General features: G+C 41.5%; 1 pseudogene; it reads left to right on the top strand.

Annotated features, from left to right (window-relative positions):
* Positions 1-3436: 3436 nt before the first annotated feature.
* Positions 3437-22044, top strand: part of LOC147446720 (uncharacterized) — a 49743-nt pseudogene continuing 31135 nt past the window's right edge.

Consider the following 22044-nt stretch of genomic DNA (forward strand, 5'->3'; position numbering starts at 1 on the left):
AAGTACATTGAGGTTGACAATTCATTGGTAGGAGTCCAATAATTTGTCTATCTATATCTATACATATATGAAGCATCTTAAAATTTTCAAGGAAGGAGAGACCCTCCATGTGTCACATTCTGCTTCATTTCAAAGAGAATCTTTAAAAAATATTTAATTGAAAATACAAAAGTAAAGGGTAAGTACTAGGATGGTAGAAAATGAAAAGACTTATGAGGAGGGAGTCGGACAAAAGTCAAAAAAACCTTAGTACTCTATCTAAATTTATAATACTTAAGCCTATAGTTTTTGGGAGGCCATTTCACTCCAGGTCTCAATTTCAAGGCTGACCACTAACTACTTTTATTTTTGAAAATCATTTGAAGGGTGGCTTTCCTTTACATTTTGAAGGCAATAAAGAAATTTTCTCCATGTGTCGCTCAATGAACCTCCCTTCGTAGGTTTGCAACGGACCTTCTATGTCCTAAATGAGCTTTGACTTTGACACTCAAAGTTCAAAAAGCTAGATGCATGTATTCGTGCATGTGTGTGTGTGTGTGTGTGTGTGAGAGAGAGAGAGAGAGAGAGAGAGAGAGAGAGAGAGAGAGAGAGAGAGAGAGACCCATTGTCTCAATGTTTGTGAATATAAGAGACAAAGTCGATGTGCCGCTCCCCAAGATGTTGGCACATTATATGAAGGCTTTCCACATTTGCATTGCATTACCGAAGTACATTGAGCTCAACAATTTAGTGATAGGAGTCCAACAGTTTGTTATGGATGTCCTACACGCATTATGTGTGTGTGTGTGTGTGTGTGTGTGTGTGTGTGTGAGAGAGAGAGAGAGAGAGAGAGAGAGAGAGAGAGAGAGAGAGAGAGAGAACGTCATTCACTTTAGGCTGTTTGAGTGAGTGTCTGGGTGTGTGTGTGTGTGTGTGTGTGTGTGTGTGTGAGAGAGAGAGAGAGAGAGAGAGAGAGAGAGAGAGAGAGAGAGAGAGAGAGAGAGAGAGATACATAGATAGATTTTATTATCGTCCTCGGAGGTCAAATATGAGCTATGGGACCAAAGCTACATGTGATGTAGTATGTGTATGGCTGATGAGTGACTCTCGATGCTCTAAAATTGTGGTGATGAGAGTCGCAATGGAGAGCCCACACTTTGACTGGGAGAGGAAAGTGTGTAGGTCTAAGTTATGGCTGAAAATGTGAGAGAAGCAAGTTTGGATGCGACTAAAAGCTTACTCTAGTAGTGTGTGGTACTCAGACTCTCGAACTTGCAGTGAGCATAATGTGCACAGTCGATTTGACTCTTCTCCATTGCCCCAATGTCCTATCTCGCATCGAAGGAAATGAGAGCTAAGCCTAATGGCTGTGATAGTGCATATCACCGACAAGTGGATAGGCTCAAGCATGTAACTGTGAGTACGGTTTCCTCTTTCAGCGAAGAACATGGTTTTGTAGTTGGGGGCAATATGGGTGGTCTAATGTATGAACCGTGACCCACCAGATTTCTCCCAAGCCGTAATACATTGGCATTGTAGAAAAGCTTCATTCACTTGGGAGTCAATTGAAGCATCATGTAGCAAGTGTAATGCATCCCATCTCCCAAACCACTTCTTTATGTTTTGCATCCATCCCCTGCTCAAGATCTTGCTATTATACGTCTTTTGAACTTTTTTGCTTGCTTCCCATGCAATTGTAGGAAGTCTATGTGAGGGCTTTTGATGCATCTTTATCATGTACTCCACAACCCTTGCCATGCCCAAAACCTCAATTGGAAGACATCCTGACTCAAGAAGTAGGAGCATATATGGTGTTTGTATCTTCACTTGGAGAAGATTTGTGAGAAAACTCTTTTGGAAATTCTCAAACGCTTTCCAAGTAGATGCTCCCGTCCCACACTTCATAAAGAAGAACTAGTGTCACCAATGCATCAATAAGATACTTCTTGAGAACCCAACACTTGATGTTTCCCGCATTACACATGTTCTCAAATGCATAATATGCTCTCTTTCCCACTTCCAAACGACGCATAGCACATTCATGCCACTTGTGATTGGACGGAACCTCAAGGCCAAGGCACCCTAAACTCCAAGCGTCTCATTGTTGTACACAATGCATGGCTTCTCCTTATGGTTGGTTTTCACAAGCATAACCTTTGTCTTGGATTTGTTCACAATCAGCCCACTATGCAAGCAAAAGTTCTCAAAGACAACCATAAGCTTTTGTGCATCTTCTAAAGTGTGTGCTAGAACAGTAAGCTCTAGAGAGAGAGAGAGAGAGAGAGAGAGAGAGCTCTCACACCGGCACTCGAGAGAGAGGAGAGGGAGAATAAGCATTGGTTTTACAATCAGCAATCGATAGAGAGAAAATCAACAAAATCCATAGTCGAGAATCAAAAAGAAAAAAACAACATCGACATCTACAAAATTGAGAGTTCACGCAGTTTGTAAAGTTCAATCCAAAAAATCTAAAGAAGAAGATGTGCAAGCCTAAGGTAGGAACATACCTCAAGAAACAGCAAAGGTGGATGACAAGAGGCAACTCCGACAATTCTCGACTGTTTCTGAAGGTTTTTACGCGATATTTTTTTGAGTTTCTTCAGTGCTCTCGCCTTTGGGTTGACTTATAATTCAAAGATGAATCTCAAAGTTTGTAAGTGGGACTGCACTAAATCTATGTTTTCTTGAGTGTTTAAAGGCAAATTAGATCTTTTGAGGAAAATCTCAAAATTCAGTAAGGGGGGTTATACTAAATCGACTAGGCCTACTCAATTTTGAAAGTGGGGTTTATTAAGGAGAATCTATACAGATCCTCTTATGCCTTGGAGTAGAAAAAGGAAGGAGATGGCACGTGGGTGGAGAGAGATAGATAGATAGATAGATAGATTTTATTTTCATCCTCGGAGGTCAAATATGACCTATGGGACCAAAGTTACATGTGATGTAGTATGTGTACGGCTGATGAGTGACTCTCGATGCTCCAAAATTGTAGTGATGAGAGTCGCAATGGAGAGCCCACACTTTGGCTGGGAGAGGAAAGTGTGTAGGTCTAAGTTATGGCTGAAAATGTGAGAGAAGCAAGTTCGGATGTGATCAAAAGCTGAGCACTCTAGTAGTGTGTGGTACTCAGACTCTCGAACTTGCAGTGAGCATAATGTGCACAATCGATTTGACTCTTCTCCATTGCCCCAACGCCCTATCTCGCATCGAAGGAAATGGGAGCTAAGCCGAATTGCTGCGATAGTGCGTATCGCGGACAAGGGAATAGGCTCAAGCATGTAAGTGTGAGTACGGTTTCCTCTCTCAACGAAGAACATGGTTTTGTAGTTGGGGGCAATATAGGTGGTGTAATGTATGAAGCGTGACCCACCGGATTTCTCACAAGCCGTAATACATTGGCGTTGTAGAAAAGCTTCATTCACTTGAGAGTCAATTGAAGCATCATGTAGCAAGTGTAATGCATCCCATCTCCCAAACCACTTCTTTATGTCTTGCATCCATCCCGTGCTCAAGATATTGCTTTTATGCGTCTTTTGAACTTTTTTGCTTGCTTCCCATGCAATTGTAGGAAGTCGATGTGAGGGGTTTTGACGCATCTTTATCATGTACTCCACAACCCTTTCCATGCCCATAACCTCAATTGGAAGAGATCCCGACTCAAGAAGTAGGAGCATATATGGTGTTTGTGTCTTAACTTGGAGAAAGTTTGTAAGAAAACACTTTTGGACATTCTCAAACTCTTTCCAAGTAGACTTTGAGATGCTCCCACCCCACACTTCAACTCCATAAAGAAGAACCGGTGTCACCAATGCATCAAAAAGATACTTCTTGAGAACCCAACACTTGATGTTTCCCGCATTACACATGTTCTCAAATGCATAATATGCTCTCTTTCCCGCTTCCAAACGACGCATAGCACATTCATGCCACTTGTGATTGGATGGAACCTCAAGGCCAAGGTACTTAAAGCTCTCAACAACTTCAAGTGTCTCGTTGTTGTACACAATGCATGGCTTCTCCTTATGGTTGGTTTTCACAAGAATAACCTTTGTTTTGGATTCATTTACAATCAGCCCACTATGCAAGCAAAAGTTCTCAAGGACAACCATAAGCTTTTGTGCATCTTCTAAAGTGTGTGCTAGAAGCACTACATCATCCGCATACAACAAAAGCATGATTACTGCATTGCAAATAGTGACCTCTTCAATGCCTTCTTCTTGCATAAAGTCAAGTACCATTTGTTCCAATTGATCGATGCATAGACCAAAGAGAGTTGGTGACAATGGACATCCTTGTTTAACCCCAATAGTGCTTACAAAAAATTTTGAAATTTCTCTTCCCATGCGCAATTGACAAATCACCTTCTCATAGATTCGAGAAACCGCAAGCATAAACTCACTTGGCACTTGGAGTTCTTCCATCCTTCTCCACAAATTGTTACGTGGAATCATATCAAAGGCTTTCTTAAAGTCCACAAAACAACAATACAATCGCTTTCCTTTCAACCGACTTTCCTCCATGAGAACACGAAGAGTGACAAGATGATCAATGGTGCTATGGCATCGACGGAAACCCGCTTGTCCCTTTGCATGCTTGTCATTCTCTTCAGCCCAATCACTCAATTTCATCTCCATTATGCACCCAAATAACTTTGCCATAAGAGACCCAATCATTATAGTCCGGTAGTTGCTTACATTCTTTACATCCCCTCCTTAATGCAAAGGCTTAACCCAATTAGTACTCCAATTATAAGGCATACCATGTTGAAGTGCAAGGTTGAACATATCACACATCCACTCATGGGTAAAATCTCCCGTCCATTTGATCATCTCCGGCTTGATACCTTGAAGATCTCCCGCTTTGCGAGTGGCCAACTTTTCAAGCCCACCGCATACATCCTCAATAGTAAAAAAAGACGGCATACATGGGAGTGAACCATAAAATGGCATTTTTTCAGTATTTGCTTGCTCATATAATTGCCTACAATGTGTGTACATATCCACTAGACTCAAGTTACCAAAATTCTCAACCCGCTTGCCTCTCAAGTTTCTCCAAAATCTTCCACATGCATGTGCCTTTTCTTGGACTTGAAATTCTTGTTGCTTTACTTCCCATCTTCTTCTCTTCTTTTGAATCAATGCCTTGTATGTATGCAAATGACTTTGATAGTTGTCTTTGTCCATAGTTGCATCAAGCTTTATCAAGGACTTTCGAGCATCTTGACATTCTTTATCAAACCACCTTTTGCGTGATCTATCTTTGTTGATACCATGGAGATGCTTTATGGCAAAGCATTCTTCCGCACAAGAACAAATAGCTTTCTTGAAAGCTTCCCATTTAGTTTTCAATGGTGCATCACATTGAAGCTTTGTCATCCATAATTTTTGCTCAACCATTTCAATGTACATTGGTGCCCGTTTGAAATCCATACATAGTGATAACTTCTCTTTCCTTTGGCTGAGATTATCATGCTTAGTTGCTTCTCCACATGAAAGGTCGATACATAAGGTGCGATGGTCGGATTCCGGGGTCCATTGACCAAACATAAAACTCTTTATGCGATACATGATGGCTTCAGAGAGTAGCATATAGTCAATCACACTATCCCCATTATGTCTTCTACATGTAAATCCATTGGTTCCACTCCACAAAGATACACCATTGGCAATGAGCATACCCGTGCTATTACACATGTGTAAAAGTAACTTTCCATAGTGATCGGGCTCTTTCTCATCCATTGAAGTACGATCATACAAGTGAACTTCCTCCAACTCCCTTGAAATGTATGGCATATCAAATTGTTGAGGATCATGTTGCAATGTTTTTGTGCGAGCATTCATATCCCCAAATACAATAACATCACCTTCACCTTTGAAATAAGCAATGTCCTCTTCCAAATCAAAAAATGGTTGATCTCTATCCATGCAAGCATAAAAGGGAGAATCATGATGAGGAATGTAGCAACCGGCTACAAAAATGGGTGCTCTTTTTGGTGTCATAATTTTCAGCCATACATAACGTTTGTACTTGTCATCTTTCACAATTGATACAAAATCTTCCAATCCTTTCTTAACCATACATGCTAACCCTCCTTGTCCTCTTCGTTGCTTGAGATTCTTTGACCACATCAATGAATGTACATTGTAATCCTCCAAGCCGTTAATCCTTTGTGTATCATGCTCCCAAGTTTCAACAAGAAGTACAACATCGGCTTTGCTTGTTAGTTCATCAATGCCAACCCCCGCATTCCATGGGTATCCATTACAATTCCAAAAGCATATTTTCAATTGTAACTCGGTCTCATAGGTCACGCATCCCTATTTGCTTGAGAGACTTGCCTCCTCCTTGGGCACATTTTCTTCATGAGAGATTTCCTTGTTTTTATTATTCTTTTCCTCATATGCCTTGCGACGCATATTTTGTTGCTTAATAGTGCGATCTTCACATACAAAACATTTTGTATTCCTCAAATAGATCCAACTATTATCAAGGATAATCTTTCGCTTGGTCTCATCCGGCATGGTGCATACAATTGGCCGTTCTCCCGAGCGAGGAGCTCCTTGCTTCCCCACTCTATGTGCTCCATAGACCATAACTCCCGACATGCGAAAGTGGGTTTTGAAGAAATCTTCAATAACAATGGCAAGAGAAGGAGGTGTCTCTAACTTCTCTTCGGGAATTCCACGAATAACAATGTTCTTGGAACGTCGCTCCCGTTCCTTCAACTCCTCCACATCTACATTCTCAACATTCTTTGTTTGAACCATAGCTTGCATGAGTGAGGAATTAGAAACCACATTGCTACCACATACATCAGCCCGAGACTTGTTTGTGCATACATTTTTCATGTCGCATACATCCCGGCTCATAGTGTCAAATTTCTCCTCTTTCAATACATGGTCATGCTCTACTTTGCTCATCCGCTCCTTCAAAGTATTCAAGTCCACAAGAGAGCGTTTACATTCCTTGACTTCCTCTTCAAGTTGCATCAAACGTGTTGTTTGCATCTCAAGTGTCCTCTTGAGATTCTCGTTCTCAACCACAAGTACCCTTAGTGTTCCATTCTCCATTGCAAGTGCTTGTAAGTCTTCGCCTTGTTTGTTTACGGTCTCTTGCAATGATACCAAGTACGCCATGATCATGGTTTCCGATGTCGTTGGTTGGGTGGTTGTGTTGCTATCTCCACACTTAGGAGATTTTGGATCATTTTCCACAATGGTTGTGGACCTTGTTGAAGAAGAAGAACCCTTGCGAGTGCCAGAAGACATTGTATGTAAAATAGGAGATGAGAATCAATTTTGTTGAACCTGTTCACTTCGGAAATGCTGCTACAGAAACGCCTTCCATAACTCTGAAAATTTCTGTCTTTACATCAATGCGTAGAGGACTTCGTGCTCTTCGATTGAGGCTATAGATCACCCAAATCGGAGTTCGGATGAAGAAGTTATGATCAAGAGAGTGGACTGCTGTCTACTAGGTCAAAAAACGGCTGCACTGAGAGAGAGAGAGAGAGAGAGAGAGAGAGAGAGAGAGAGAGAGAGAGAGAGAGAGAGAGAGAGAGAGAGAAAGATCTTGTTGTGCATCTGACAAGTGCATATTTTTTGGCTATAGAGCTCGATGGACAGGTAGCCTGCTCTGTCATTGTTCTGCATTGGGTCGCAGGTGGAGGACAGACGCACAAGTCGAGATGAACCTATAGGATAGAGTGGGCATGTTGCTAGGAACAAAGGCGACACACTCTGCAACTTGTGGAGCCTATACTAAAACTTTGTGAACTCGACCCTCTCCCTGGATCTCGAATAACATGGAGGGAACGAATTCCAAGCAAGCACACATTGCGATGAGGATCTCAAGTCGCGTGAAGGCCTCCATCCATTTGGGAGTTGCTGTCTTTAGAGTGGTGAGCCACTTAGCTGGAAGAGCCTCTACAATGTCTTGGCACATGCTCTGCACCCCTCTCATGCCCCGTAACTGGGTGCTCTATACCTCCTCTTGCAAACATGAAAATTGAAGCCACTCGCCTAGAGTGCGGATTGGACCCTCTGCCATGGGACCCGAAGAAACATGAGGCCAAATACCAACCAAGTGGCATGTCTGAGTGGTAAACATGGGGTTCCAAACAAGGGACTGTTTCAAGCGCCCTCCGAGCAAGTGGGCTGGTGCTCCTCTAGGCCCCTTCGTAGTTGCTCCCAAGAGCTAAGCTAGCTCGCAGCAAATCGATCCTCCAGTCTCCTGCTCATGTAAGCCCACATAGGGTAATTGTCCCCATCCAATCTGTTCTCAGCAGCAAACATCTTGAACACATCTGTATTGTTGTCGGCCATGATGAATGCCTGCACCTGATGTGAAAATTGCCCAAAAATAGGAGAAATGAAGCGGGAACAACATGTGATAGATATCACAAACCATAGAAGACTGTAAGGGACCTATTATGCATAAAACAACACTGATAGAAATCTAGCACAAAATGATAAAAATAGCCTGTGAAGTACTGCTTGTAGTGGAAAAGGAGGGTGAAATGAGTCCAAATCAAAAATTTGGGCAGACTGAGTTCTTTGAGTTCTCCTTGAATATTAGTCAACGTACAAGCGCTTTCCAAAGCTCACCAAAATTGGAGAAAGTGAGTAGGCGTGTGTTGGAGCTGCCGACAATCAAGCTCGAGAGGATGCAACCTACTTTGATACCAAATGTTGGAATTAGGGTTGCGAGAAAACACGCACAACTTGGAGAAGACGAAGGAAGCTCAAAGCACACAATAGAGAGTGTTTTACTTAGTGTTCAATAGAATAATAGATAGCCCTAGAATGATGGGCGTATATACAATGCACGAGGGAAAAATGTTTAGCTAGCCAATGGAAGGATCTAAAGAGCAGTTGTGGTGGATACTGGAGCACGTGTCAATGCTATGCAATATAAAACTATAAGAGTTAAAGATAGAAACAACTCAAATTAAACTCAAAGTGGCTAATCGAGAAATCATGATTAGTCTAAGATAAGCCAATGTCTCAATTAACATTGATGGCAACCACTGTCCACATCGGTTCCACATTATGGCGGATAAAAATCTAAATGAGTGAATCATTTTGGGAGTTTCATGGATGCACACTTACAAGGCTGTTCTAGATTGGAAAGATAACACACTACATTATTAATTTCAATGATAAGCCATGTGTTACACCATTTACGTAAACGAATTATATCTGGGATAAACGGAAGCATTCAAACGACTATGACACAAGGGGAGACCTGATTGTTTCTACAACAACTATCTGGAAGTAATCGCGAGAGAAAAATTACCAAAGTTTGGATCCAAAAATCAATCATGGTATCAAAACCAAAACAAATATGGATTCCAAAGACAATGCTTGTTACTCAAACCTTCCCCTTACCAACAAATAGATTCCCAATTACCAAACCAAAAAAGCTAAACAAAGCCAATAGTAGAACCTCAATTGACATGTGAATTTTTCAATAGGTTAACACACTACAAATGGATTGCAAAATCCAACTTCAATAAGAAAAAGAAATCCACGACAACCAAATGGAAATGGAGGTTGAAACCAACAAGCAACCAAATCTTCTCGCAGTCTCCAGAAACAAGCCTCAAATAGCTCACTAAAGTACAACCCAATCATCTCTTAGCCACACAAAGGATACTAACAAGACCAAGCATTAACATCTGAGCTTCAACAACTTCTGTTTAGCAAAACAAGATGAAACCTCACCAGCAAAAACTGAAGGAGTACGAGCGGAAGTGCGACGCGAGAGAGAGTGCGAGAAGAAGAGCACGACGATATGGTGAACTCGCTCTACTGTAATGTGTAGAGCATAGTGAGTTCTTATTAGGTTTTACAAAAGAATATGTGTACATACCTAGCGGCCCGCCCACTTACCTGGGCGACCACATTGGGCTTTATACCCCAACAACTTCCCACTTAAAGTCCAATGTGGTACTTTAAGTGTGAGAGAAGCTACTACACAAGCTAATATACAAGAGATGTAGAGAAGTGATGTACTACCCTACACCTAACTGCTTGTGAAAATGCGCAAAGCTCTCTGAGGGAAGTCCTTTTGTAAGTAGATCAGCAGGATTTTCTGTGGTGAAAACTTTGACAAGCTGAAGTTGCTTATCCTCAAGCATTTCCCTGATGAAATGATACTTCACATCCACATGCTTTGTCTTTGAGTGATAAACTGGATTGCGAGCCAATTGTATAGCACTTTGACTATCACAATATAACACAGGCATCTCTTCTTTGATTCCCAAATCTGTTACTAGTCGATTAAGCCAAATTGATTCTTTGCATGCCTGTGATGCTGCAACATATTCAGCCTCTGTAGTAGATTGAGTAACACAATCTTGTAATCTAGAACGCCATGATACTGCTCCACCAGCCAATGTAAAGACATACCCTGATGTAGACCTTCGGTTGTCTAAGTCACCTGCATAATCTGAGTCTGTAAAACCCTTTACACTTAGCTTCTGACTCCCATAGCATATACGCATACTCTTTGTAGCTTTCAGGTATCTCAATATTCCTTTCACTGCCTCCCAATGTTTCTTGCCTGGGTTTGACATGTATCGACTTACTACTCCCACTGCAAATGCAATGTCTGGGCGAGTAGCAATCATTGCATACATCAAACTACCCACTGCAGACGCATATGGAATCTTATCCATTTCAGCCTGTTCTTCCTCAGACACAGGACAATCTTGTTTGCTAAGTTTCACATATGGTGGCAATGGAACACTCAGTGCCTTTCCCTTCTCCATATTGAAACGTTGCAAAACCTTGTCAATATACTCTGTTTGAGATAACCAAATCAACTTCTTTGATCTGTCTCTCTCAATGCGCATACCAAGTATATGACTTGCCTCACCCATGTCTTTCATGTCAAACGATTTTGCCATCTTTGACTTCAAAGCTGAAATTTCTTCCAAGTGCTTGCCAGCAATCAACATGTCATCCACATACAAAATAAGGATCAGCCAACTACCATCCTTATCCTTCTTTGTATATAGACAGTGATCGAACTCACTACGTTTGTAGCCTTGAGAAAGCATAAACTTGTGGAATTTATGGTACCATGCCCTCGGTGATTGTTTTAAGCCATAAAGACTCTTTAACAACTGGCATACCCAATCTTCCTTGCCTTTCTCAACAAACCCTTTTGGCTGCTGCATGTAAATTTCCACATTCAAATCACCATGCAAGAACGCTGTCTTGACATCCATTTGGTGCAACACCAAATCTACTATGGCAACCAATGCAAGAAAGCTTCTCAATGTAGTCATCTTGACCACCGGAGAGAAGACTTCATCAAAGTCAATGCCTTGTTCTTGCTTAAAGCCCTTGGCAACAAGCCTTTCTTTGTACTTTGGATGACTATCATGAGCGGTGATCTTATACCTGTAAACCCATTTACAAGGTAGAGCCTTTTTTCCCTGTGGTAATTTAACTAGCTTCCATGTCTTGTTTTTATGCAGAGCTGTCATCTCTGACTGCATGGCCAATTGCCAATTCCCGGAGTCCTTCATTTTCACTGCTTCCTTGTAACATGAAGGCTCATTGCAATCAGTCAACATGACATAGTTCAAAGATGGAACAAACCTATCAGGAGGTCGCGTGACACGTCCAGATCTAAGCACAATAGGTGGCTCAGGCTCAGCCACAACCTGTGGTTCCACTCTATCCTGTCCTTGCTCCTCTTGAGCCCTGACATTTTGTCTTGCACGTGCAGGTCCATCTTCTTGGAAGACAACTCTTCTAATCTCCTCAGCCCTCTCTGGTTTAGAATGATATTTGGATTCATTAAAGTGAACATCATTGCTGTGGACAACCTTTCTGGATTCGGGATCCCAAAGTCTGTACCCCATCTCACCAGAATTACCATAGCCTAGAAAGATGCACTTTCTACTCTTTGGCTCAAGTTTGTTCCTAAATTCCTTTGGAACGTGAGTATATGCATCACAGTCAGACTCTGAGATGCTTGTATGAGGGCATTTTGCCTGACCATACCATCTCTGCCACTGAATCCTTCTGCAAAACCTTGCTAGGAGATCTATTTACAAGATGAACAGCTGTTGATACAGCTTCAGCCCAAAACCCATTTGGCACCTGTGCATTAGACAACATACTTCTGACCTTCTCTTGTATGGTCCTATTCATCCTCTCAGCAACACCATTTTGAGGAGGATTGTAAGGAGCAGCAAGTTCACGTTTTATACCTTTGGACTCACAAAAGTCCTGAAAGGCCTTTGAAACATACTCTCCACCATTGTCAGTGCGTAAGCATTTAAGCTTCTTGCCACTCTGATTCTCCACAAGTGTCACAAACGTTTTGAAAACACTAAATGCTTCATCCTTGTGCTTGAGAAAGTAAACCCATACTTTCCTCGAGTAATCATCTATAAATGTCATAAAGTAAGAAGCTCCCCCTAGAGATAGGTTAGGCATAGGTCCACACAAATCACTATGAACAAGTGCCAACTGTGTATCTCTTCTATTGCTTCTATGCTTATGTGGCTGCTGTGTTTGCTTACCATACAGACAATGTTCACAGAATTCATAATCATTAAATGAAAAGCCAGGCAAATAACCAGAACGAGACAAGATTTCCATTCCCTTCTTGGACATATGTCCTAACCGGCTATGCCACAAAGAAACGTTCGGCTGCTCGGTTACATTGATTACATTTTTAGAGACATTTGATACATAAATAATGTAAAGTCCTCTAGACTTTACTCCATGTGCTACTGTCATAGAACCCTTGGATATCTTCCACATGTTCTGTCCAAAAGTGGTGACGTAGCTAGCATAATCAAGTAAACCTGTGCTGATCAAGCTCTTTGTAATTGCGGGAACATGTCTCACATTCTTCAGCGTGAAAGAAGAGCCATTCTGAAACTTCAATTGAACATCTCCAACACGTGAGATCTCACATGTCTGCCCATTGCCTAGCCGAACATGATCTTTAGTGGTCACATAAGAGGTAAACCATGCCTTGTTTGGAGACACATGAAGTGATTCCCCTGAGTCTATAATCTAGTCACTCAGTGCATTTCCATCAGATGCTGTAAGAAGAGCTGAGTCCATTGTATTCTTCAAGAAGTAGATGTCTCCTGACACTAGACTGTCATCCTCTGCAATAGTGTTTGTCACATTTATTTCTTGAATCTTCACTGAGAACTTGTTCTTCTCACCATGGTCTTCATCTTTCTCTTTTCCTTTTTCTGCTTTCCATTCTCTACAGTCTCTTTTCATGTGACCCTTCTTGCCACAATGGTAGCATTCTATGTCACTCTTGCCTTTAGCACTACGGGACTTGCTACGAGACTGATTCCTCTTTCCACATTTGTACTTTTCTTTGGTCCTTCCCCTAACAACTAAGGCTGTTCCTTTGCCTTTGTCCATTGTCTTTCTATTGGTTTCTTCAGTAAGCAGACTTCTTTCTACACCTGCTATGTTCAAACCATCTGGAGGTGCAGAATTACTCAAAGATGTGCAAAAAGTGTCCCAACTTTCCGGCAATGTGATCAACAGGAACATAGCTCTAACAGGTTCATCAAACTTGACACCTTGAGCTGACAACTGATTGTAGATTGTGTTGAATTCATTCAGATGATTGTACATAGGTGTCCCTTCTTTCATCTTCAAGTCAACAAGCTTCTTAAGCCAGTATACCTGTGAAGCTGCACTCTGCTTCTCATAAAGATCACTCAGCTTTAACCATGCTTGATAAGCCGACATCTCGTCTGCTACATTGAAGTAAACGCTTTCTGCCAAAGTCAGCATAATGGTAGAAAGTGCCAATTCCTCCATTTCGCTCCATTCATCTTCGTCCATATCTTTTGGTTTTATCCCCTTGAGCTTTATAGGTTTTATCTGCTTCTTTTGTACCAACACGTGCCAAATCTGCTTCTTCCACAATGGGAAATTTGTTCCATCCAGCTTCTTGATATTGTAAAGAGCAGTGTCCTGTGATCCAGCCATAGCTACGCTTCACAGTAGTTTACTTTGCTGGGAAAAATTCGGCAGAGTTTCCCCTGTAAACTGACCTCTGAACCAATATCAACCTGTCAAATGAACCAAGAAAGCTTCAGATTCTGCAGAAATTTTGGCAGAGTCTCCTTTGTAAAATGGCTGTGGTGTACTAAAAACAGACCAAAAAACAGCTCAAAAAACCACTGTCTCTCTAACACTGTAAGCTGTGGGTAAACCTGTCCTGCACCTGTACTGTCTCTGATTGTCTTGTCACTGTCCTGTAAGCATAGACTGTGACAATGCTTTAATGGCAGTAAAGCAAAGATGCAATCCCAACTGTCTAACTCACAGTCAATACATCCTAGCTGCCTATCTAAGGGTGCTCGAGGGATTGCTCCAAGACCTGTATCACCGAAAGGATCTCAACATTCGAGAATCCCCTAGCTCAATAAAACCTCACTCGACCCTCAACAAAGGCTGCAGTAAATCTGACAGTACATAGACTTCCCACAAAGTCATACATCCACAAATTTCCCACTGTATGTTGTAACCGCTGCGACGGTTGTTTGCTGCGTGACTCACATCCAGCAACCCCTCAACAGACATACATCATCTCTGACAATACATCCCATGTGGAAGTACCTGCAATGTCAGGATGACATCTGGAATATCAAGCAGCAAACACAAGCTACCTGATCAACTAGTGGATGTCGCCTACAGTCTGTGTGTAGATGCGCCCGTGTCGTATGTGACACGCCTCCAAGAACTGTGAGCCGTCCTTCGATGTGTAGACAACCACAAATCAACACTCTGGGAGTGTTGATATCCTAAGCACCTGCAGTCGTAGGCTGAAAACCCCAAATTTGCAGAGTCGGATCTGCACCCGCTGAGACCACGTAGCCGAAAATGACCTGCGCAGAACTTTGTCGAAGCCTAACGGTGACCGAGATGACCTCAGAATGATGACCTCACAAGATTTGGGGCCGTGTCTTTGCCTGTCGAATTTCACTCCAATCTGAGCTGGTGACTCTAGCCTCCTGCAGTGCTGCCCCGAGCCTCGGTCTGAGCTTTGATACCAGTTGAAGGAGTACGAGCGGAAGTGCGACGCGAGAGAGAGTGCGAGAAGAAGAGCACGACGATATGGTGAACTCGCTCTACTGTAATGTGTAGAGCATAGTGAGTTCTTATTAGGTTTTACAAAAGAATATGTGTACATACCTGGCGGCCCGCCCACTTACCTGGGCGACCACATTGGGCTTTATACCCCAACAAAAACCACTAACCAGTTGGTTTAATACCCACATCTTGCACAACATTGTATTACCCAATGCATCTCTTCTTTAAGCATAATAGGGCCACCTTACATGGCCTTTCATAAACACGTCGTTTTTCCCCATGCATATAGCACCAACCTTTGTCTGAGGTGACTCAAAATGGGAAGGGGGGAGTAACAGTGGCTACAGTAGTTGGAGCAAAAAATTGCAAGATACTAACCTAATTTTTTTTGAGATATTATGTGTGCAGTGTATAAAGTGTGTTTGATGCTTAAATGTTTTGTTTTCGACAACTTTTGGTAGATTTTTACTCTTATCTGGCAAAGTATTGAGCCATATTAACAAATTTTGACCAAAAAAATAGAGAGTATGTACATACGAGTGTGAAGAATAATTTTGGAAAATTTTTGGCGAAATAATAATAACTTTGAGTAATTTTCTTTCCTTTTTTAATCTAATAATAATAATCAAAAGTTAATAAACAGAGCCAAGGTTTTTGGATTTGAGATTTGAAAGCAAACACCAAACCTAATAAGCAAGAGCTTTGTGCATGACAAATATGGAATGATTTGAAAAAAGCCAAATATAAGGCTAACCTAAAACGGTCCAGAGTTGCAAAATCAAGAGAAAATAACGACCAAGGGTGCAAATGACGAGCCGGGCACTTAGAGTCAAAATGGGCAAGACAAATCTCATTTGCATTCTTTCAGTTCACAGAGAGAGCTAGAGAGTTTGTGTGACCTCGAGCACTTTGTAGTGGTTCTACTTACTACACTCACACTGGACACCGACACTCACCAGATTGGTTAGGTATATCCTCTTAACTCTAGAACATTTGTGGATTGCCAAAAACACCCAACAAATGCACAAAAAGGAGAATCAATTAGATCAAAGACGGGACTTGTGCAAACTGGCAGAGGATGTTTGGGATGGGTAGACAAGTCCAAATTCAAAGATAAGTCCATTGGAAAGTTCTAATCACTGAGAAAAATTTGGCCATGCAATCACAGTTGTTAGAGTGGGTGGAACATGGATTGTAGAAATAAATTGTGTCAATTACTACCCTTGAAAGCGCGTATAGCTGCAGTAATCACAGTTAAAAATGTTGCTGGACATGGATTGCTATCCATGTGCCCCAACATGCCAGAATGGAAAAGATTTTGTTCACACACTTTAAACTTGCCTTGGGAAATGGACCTTGGAGATTTGGAGTAAAGTAGGCTTCAAAATCACCAAAAACCAAGCCAAATGGCAAATTTAGTCTCCAAATGGTCAATTTGACCCATAATGGGAAAATTTAACCGAAACTCAGGGAAAAGTACACCATTGGTTTAGAGATTATGTCAATATGCTATCTTGAAAGTTTGGTCAAAAGTGGGTTCCAAACATGGATCGCGATCCATGTCCCCCTGAAGCAGAGCCGTCAAAAATTGGTTGAGACTGCGTGCATAAGTCAAAGAGTATGAGATGTGGTAAAATTTCAGTATTTGGTAATGTCAAGTGCTATGATTTTCACATTTAGCATTGTACAAGTGTCAAATATACAAATTGTGTCCAGGTGTAAAATTTTGGGTATCAAATGAAGTTATGAACTTATTGTAACTCAAGAACTACCAAAAATGCCTAAGAAATGAATCAAAGTATTAGAGAGTCTGGGAGGGCACAAACAAACTCCAAATGCAATAAAAATCAACAAACAACTGGGATTGGGACTCTTCTTTAGCTCCAAAGCTTTTGATGGTCAAAATGCCAACCAAATTGATCACAACCAAGGATCTAAAGTGCCACCCAAAACCACATATGGCAAACTCGGACCAAATAAGACCATAACTTGGAAAACTAGGGAGACTAGAGATAAACTTGTCCAAATTTGAAATAACTTCACCAGCACCAGTGTGTTAGGATAGACTATAGGAACAAGCTCCAAAAGTTTTACCCCCAAAGGCTGTCCAACATGGATTGTGATCCATGACCCCCTGTAAGGTGTCCAAGCAAAAACCATACCATCTGGTCCCAAATATCAAGGATAACCTAACCCTAGAGTTTCAAGTCGTTTGGATTTCAAAATCTTTGCCAAAACACCAAAAATCTCAAAGTTTGAGAAAGTTGCCAAAATTTGGCATGAAATCCCAAACAACCAGAGATCCAAATTCAAAAAGAAGTCAACCATAGCATCCCCAACTCATTCTTGATCAGATGACACCACTAGAATTTCAAAATGTTGTCCAACATGGATTTCAATCCATGACCCTCTGAGCCAAAATTGACTTGCAGCCTTTTGACCTAGTGTATGTAGCTTCCCTAGATGCATTCGTGAAGTTTGGACGTGTTTTGATCAAGTTCTAATCATTTCTCATTGGTCAAAGTTTGTGTTTTTTGAATTTTCTCGACAACTTGTTGGCCAATTTTTGGATCTATAATCTATGGAATGTCTGATCACATAATGCCTCGTAGACAAACAAGAAAGAAATGGGAAGCCTCACCCTACCAAGTGTTGGCAATCTCATCGAATGAGAACACTCACTCATGTATTAGAGGAGGAGCTTACACAAATCCCCAAAAATATTTTCATTGGCAAATTTGAAGTAGCCGATGGTACAAAAGTAAAGATGAAAATTTTCCCTAGAGAACTTTGGATTCTACATCAAGAACAAGAAGTTATTGAAGGAATACGGCGCCTTCACATTTTTGCGGCTGCAACCATGGGGAATAGACCTCAGAGAGCACACGAACTTATGTCCTCAATTCAGTACAATGAAGAACCTACTATGATAGATAAGGATGGTGAAACCATGAAAGTCTAAATCACTACAGATATGATCGATCAAGCCTTATACTTGCCACCAAACAACCACAACTTGCTGCTAAAGATCAAATCTGCAAAAAAATGAAAAAGATTTTGTCAAGAAGCAATGACGGGATCTCGTGTACATGTCTTATCTCACAGCATCTGAAGGTCCAAGGGCCACCTAGATACACCAAGCCTAACCTTCACATTGTTATAGTGATGACCATTAAACTATCAAAGCAAAGGATGATTCAATGTGATCTGGGAACTTACATACTAGAAAATCTAGTGGAAGCAAATCTCAAGAATGGTGATAAAAACAATACCTACATGAATGGTGGACTAGTGTTAATGAGGATTGTGTACCAAGCATTGGGGATGATTGATGAGCTACCCCCGACCAAATCACAGTTGGATTTACTACACAAGTCCAAGCATGTTCTTAGACTAGTGGTAGGGCCCTGAGCAGTTCAACAACCCAAGAAAGCAGCTGGACAGAGGTTCAGAAGGAAAAAATCTGATAGTGAGGGGACAAAATCAGATATAAAGCTCAGTGAAGAAATTAATTTAGGGAACAAGGACACTTTGTTGGAATACTAGATTTATAAAGAGGAAGGGGATGACAAGGAAAAGGAGGAATACATACTTTGCTAGGTGTGCCTAAAAAGAAGATCTGATGAGCATAGAGATCAAATACCAATCTCTCAAGCACAAAGGTCACTGGAAGTTGCACAAGCACAAAGAGATAAACTTCGCAGGAGATGTCGGGAAAAAAGAACAAGGGGAGCTGAGGCAGATGACGAAGGAGAAGACGACAAAGATAAACCATTGAAGCAGCGAAAGGTAGAAAGGTTTGAAAAAATCAAGCAATATAAGAGAAGAACTACCAAAGATAACTTAGAAATTGCCATCAAAATGTGGCAACAAATTCAAAGGGAGCTCAAGTGGAAAGTCACTCAAAGGGAATAGTAGGAGTCTAAATGGCAATGACTCAATAATCTTGAATCATCTAGCACATCGTCAAAATCACAGGAGGTGGTGTGGAGCCCTTAGATATACATGTTGATATTACTCCACCCCTATCAAACCAACCGACCACTCCTCCTCCGAAGGGCTCAAGAGTCTATTGAACAAGCTGCAAACAAAGGGACTGACAAGCAAAAGGAAGAAGTGCTAGAGAAAACATCAAAGCAAGTGTCAGGGAGTCCACCCACCATTAAGGACATGACAAAGATGAAGGACCAAGAAGAGAAGTAGATGGCCCCACCAAAAGTAATAGAACAAGCATAGAGATCAAAGAGGAGACACAAAACAAAAATAAAGAATTGGGCATGTCTAGTGGACCGCACACATCACATAAGAAGCCGTTGTTGCCTTGATCACAAGCATTAGTACAAGATGGTACATTCATTTGACATTGATGAGCACCTTGGGCATATCAAACTACACTTCTAGTGTCAAAGGGCTCTCAAAAACATCAGAGAGAAAAGCATTGAGAAGCAGTGAATCATATCTTTATATACATCAACCAACAAGTGCTTACGTTTTGGGAACATTGATGCATCCATAGCTTGGATACATTGATTTTAATTATGCAGGTTGTGTGGACACTAGGAGATCCACATCTTGCTACATTCTCTTGTTTGCTAGAGTGGAAATGTCTTGGAGATCATGTCTCTCAAATTGAACTTTGTCTTCCCCCAATGAGGTTGAGTATGGTGTAGTTTTTAGTGCCAACAAGGAAGTCGTGTGGTTATCTCGTCTAGTGGGAGACCTTGGTATACACTAGACTCCAATGTTACATTGTGATAGCTAGAGTGCAATTGCATTATCAAAGAACCTCGCGTTTCATTCCAAATCAAAACACATTGAGGTTAGGTATCATGTGATACGGGATATTTTGGCTAGCAAATGCATTGAGTTAGCGAAAGTCCACATGGATAAGAACCTAGAAAATGCTCTAACAAAGAGCCTATCTTCACAGCGGTTTGCACATTGCATAGAGATAACGGGAGTAGGGTGAACCTATGGTCATGCTTCACACTTGTATAGTTTTACATACTAACCCTTACACTTATAATGGCTACATAGGCCATGTTGGACTTCAAGTGGGAGACTGTTAGGAGCCAGGTTAATTGGCCAACTTTCCATCACTAACCAATATCTCCTTGTTCTTTGTTTATATGAGCAATAAGGAGTGGTGAGAAATTATCACCAAGAGCTCCACCATATTGTATCTCTTTTTGCATTGCACTGCACCCACACATAGCTCGTGCATGCACGTGCTCCCACAACACCATGAATAACTTACTTTTCCATAACAATTCAAACATTTGTCTCAGATGTTGTAATTGCTCTTCCTCAAATAAAATTTACACTAGAATTTCATTGAGAAAAATGATCACAAACTTGCTCGTGTATGGTTTCAAGACACTGTCCATAGCTGTCATGAAAATTGCGGGTGCACTGGTCAATTCAAAGGGCACAGTAAAAAATTTGTAATGTCCAAACCTTGTCTGGAATGAAATTTTGGGCATATCAACAAGCCTAATTTGTACTTAATAATACCCTAACCAAAATTCTACCTTTGCAAAGATACGAGCATGAGTGAGCTTATCAAATAACTCATTCACTCTCGACAAATGGTGTGGGGGATATGTGTTCGAAACGAGAGCCAGGAAGGCACCAGGCCCTTGGCTGTGGGAGGTGTGTGAGAGAGAGATCAATAGACACCAAAAGCTCCAACAATTACCATAATCAGCATGAATTTGAGTAGTGCCTTAAATACAACTGAATCATTAGCCAAGGTGGCTATTAATAGCACCATCATTTGAATAGACTGAAAACGAGGAGTTTAGGCTCCCTTTACAAGATAAAATGGGCTGTTAACGGCTCCAAGACTTATAAAAATTGATCAACAGACTAAATTGATGATGGTGATGGAAGTCTTCTTCTTGTCGCTCTTTTTGTGCTTCAATTCCTTTCAAGCTTCCCTTGAAATTTGGAGTTAGAGAGAGAGAGAGATAGAGCACGTGATTTCTTCATGCCGAGAGAGATGGAGCACATAGTTGAGAGAGAGACTGAGAAAGATCCTAAAGCATCTCCCCTCCCTTGTGTACCCTCACAGCCACGAGCTTATTTTTCTTCATACGGGCTTATGATCCCCTTTCTTGCAAGCTCTCCCACTTTGATGCTTTTGAGAGAGAGAGAGAGAGAGAGAGAGAGAGAGAGAGAGAGAGAGAGAGAGAGAGAGAGAGAGAGAGAGAGAGAGAGAGAGAGACTTACTTCCCCTTATTCCCTACTTATCTCCTTGCCCTTCACGTTCCTCAGCTTCATGCTCGTTCCTCGAGTTTCATGCTCTTCCCTTTCTTAGTTGAGAGGAGGAGAAAGCATAGCAGAAAAAGAGAGAGAGCAAAGGAGATTCCATCCCCTTCACCTCTCCTTCATCCCCTTGCTCACCACCTGCTTCTCCATCTCGTTCATTGCCCTTTTCAATGTCAGGATGGTGACACATGCCTTCAAGATGCGACTATAGGTGCTGCATTTGAGGAGAGGCGTTCCCTTCGCATTTGGTTAAAATTACCCACAAAACCCTTGCCACAACCATAAGGGGCATATCCTGTTACCAATGTGCTCCAAGAAACAACCTTTTTTAACTTAAAGCTCATCAAAAACTTTATGTGTGTTTGTAAGAGCACCACATTTAATTACATATAAACCCCAGAATCGCCAACCACAACATATTTGGTGTAAATATTGACCAAGCATCGATGATCATCACATTTGGCTTACATCTTAACCTCGGCAATGCCGAGCACACCCATCTATCAATGCACTCCAAGAGATGCCATTCTGGGCAAGATGCTCCTCAAGAACTTATTGATCTATTAAGTGCACCATACTCCAGATCCTAATTGAAGCCCCAAAACTCCCAAACGGTACATTGATCGGGGTGCCAACTTGGCACAAAACTGGCCCACACGAAAACTTAAGCGAGCAATATCTTGGCAGCCAAAAC

This window comes from Adiantum capillus-veneris, chromosome 12 (genome assembly GCF_014529385.1).
Source record: "Adiantum capillus-veneris isolate H3 chromosome 12, ASM1452938v2, whole genome shotgun sequence".
In the NCBI taxonomy this organism is placed as follows: domain Eukaryota; kingdom Viridiplantae; phylum Streptophyta; class Polypodiopsida; order Polypodiales; family Pteridaceae; genus Adiantum; species Adiantum capillus-veneris.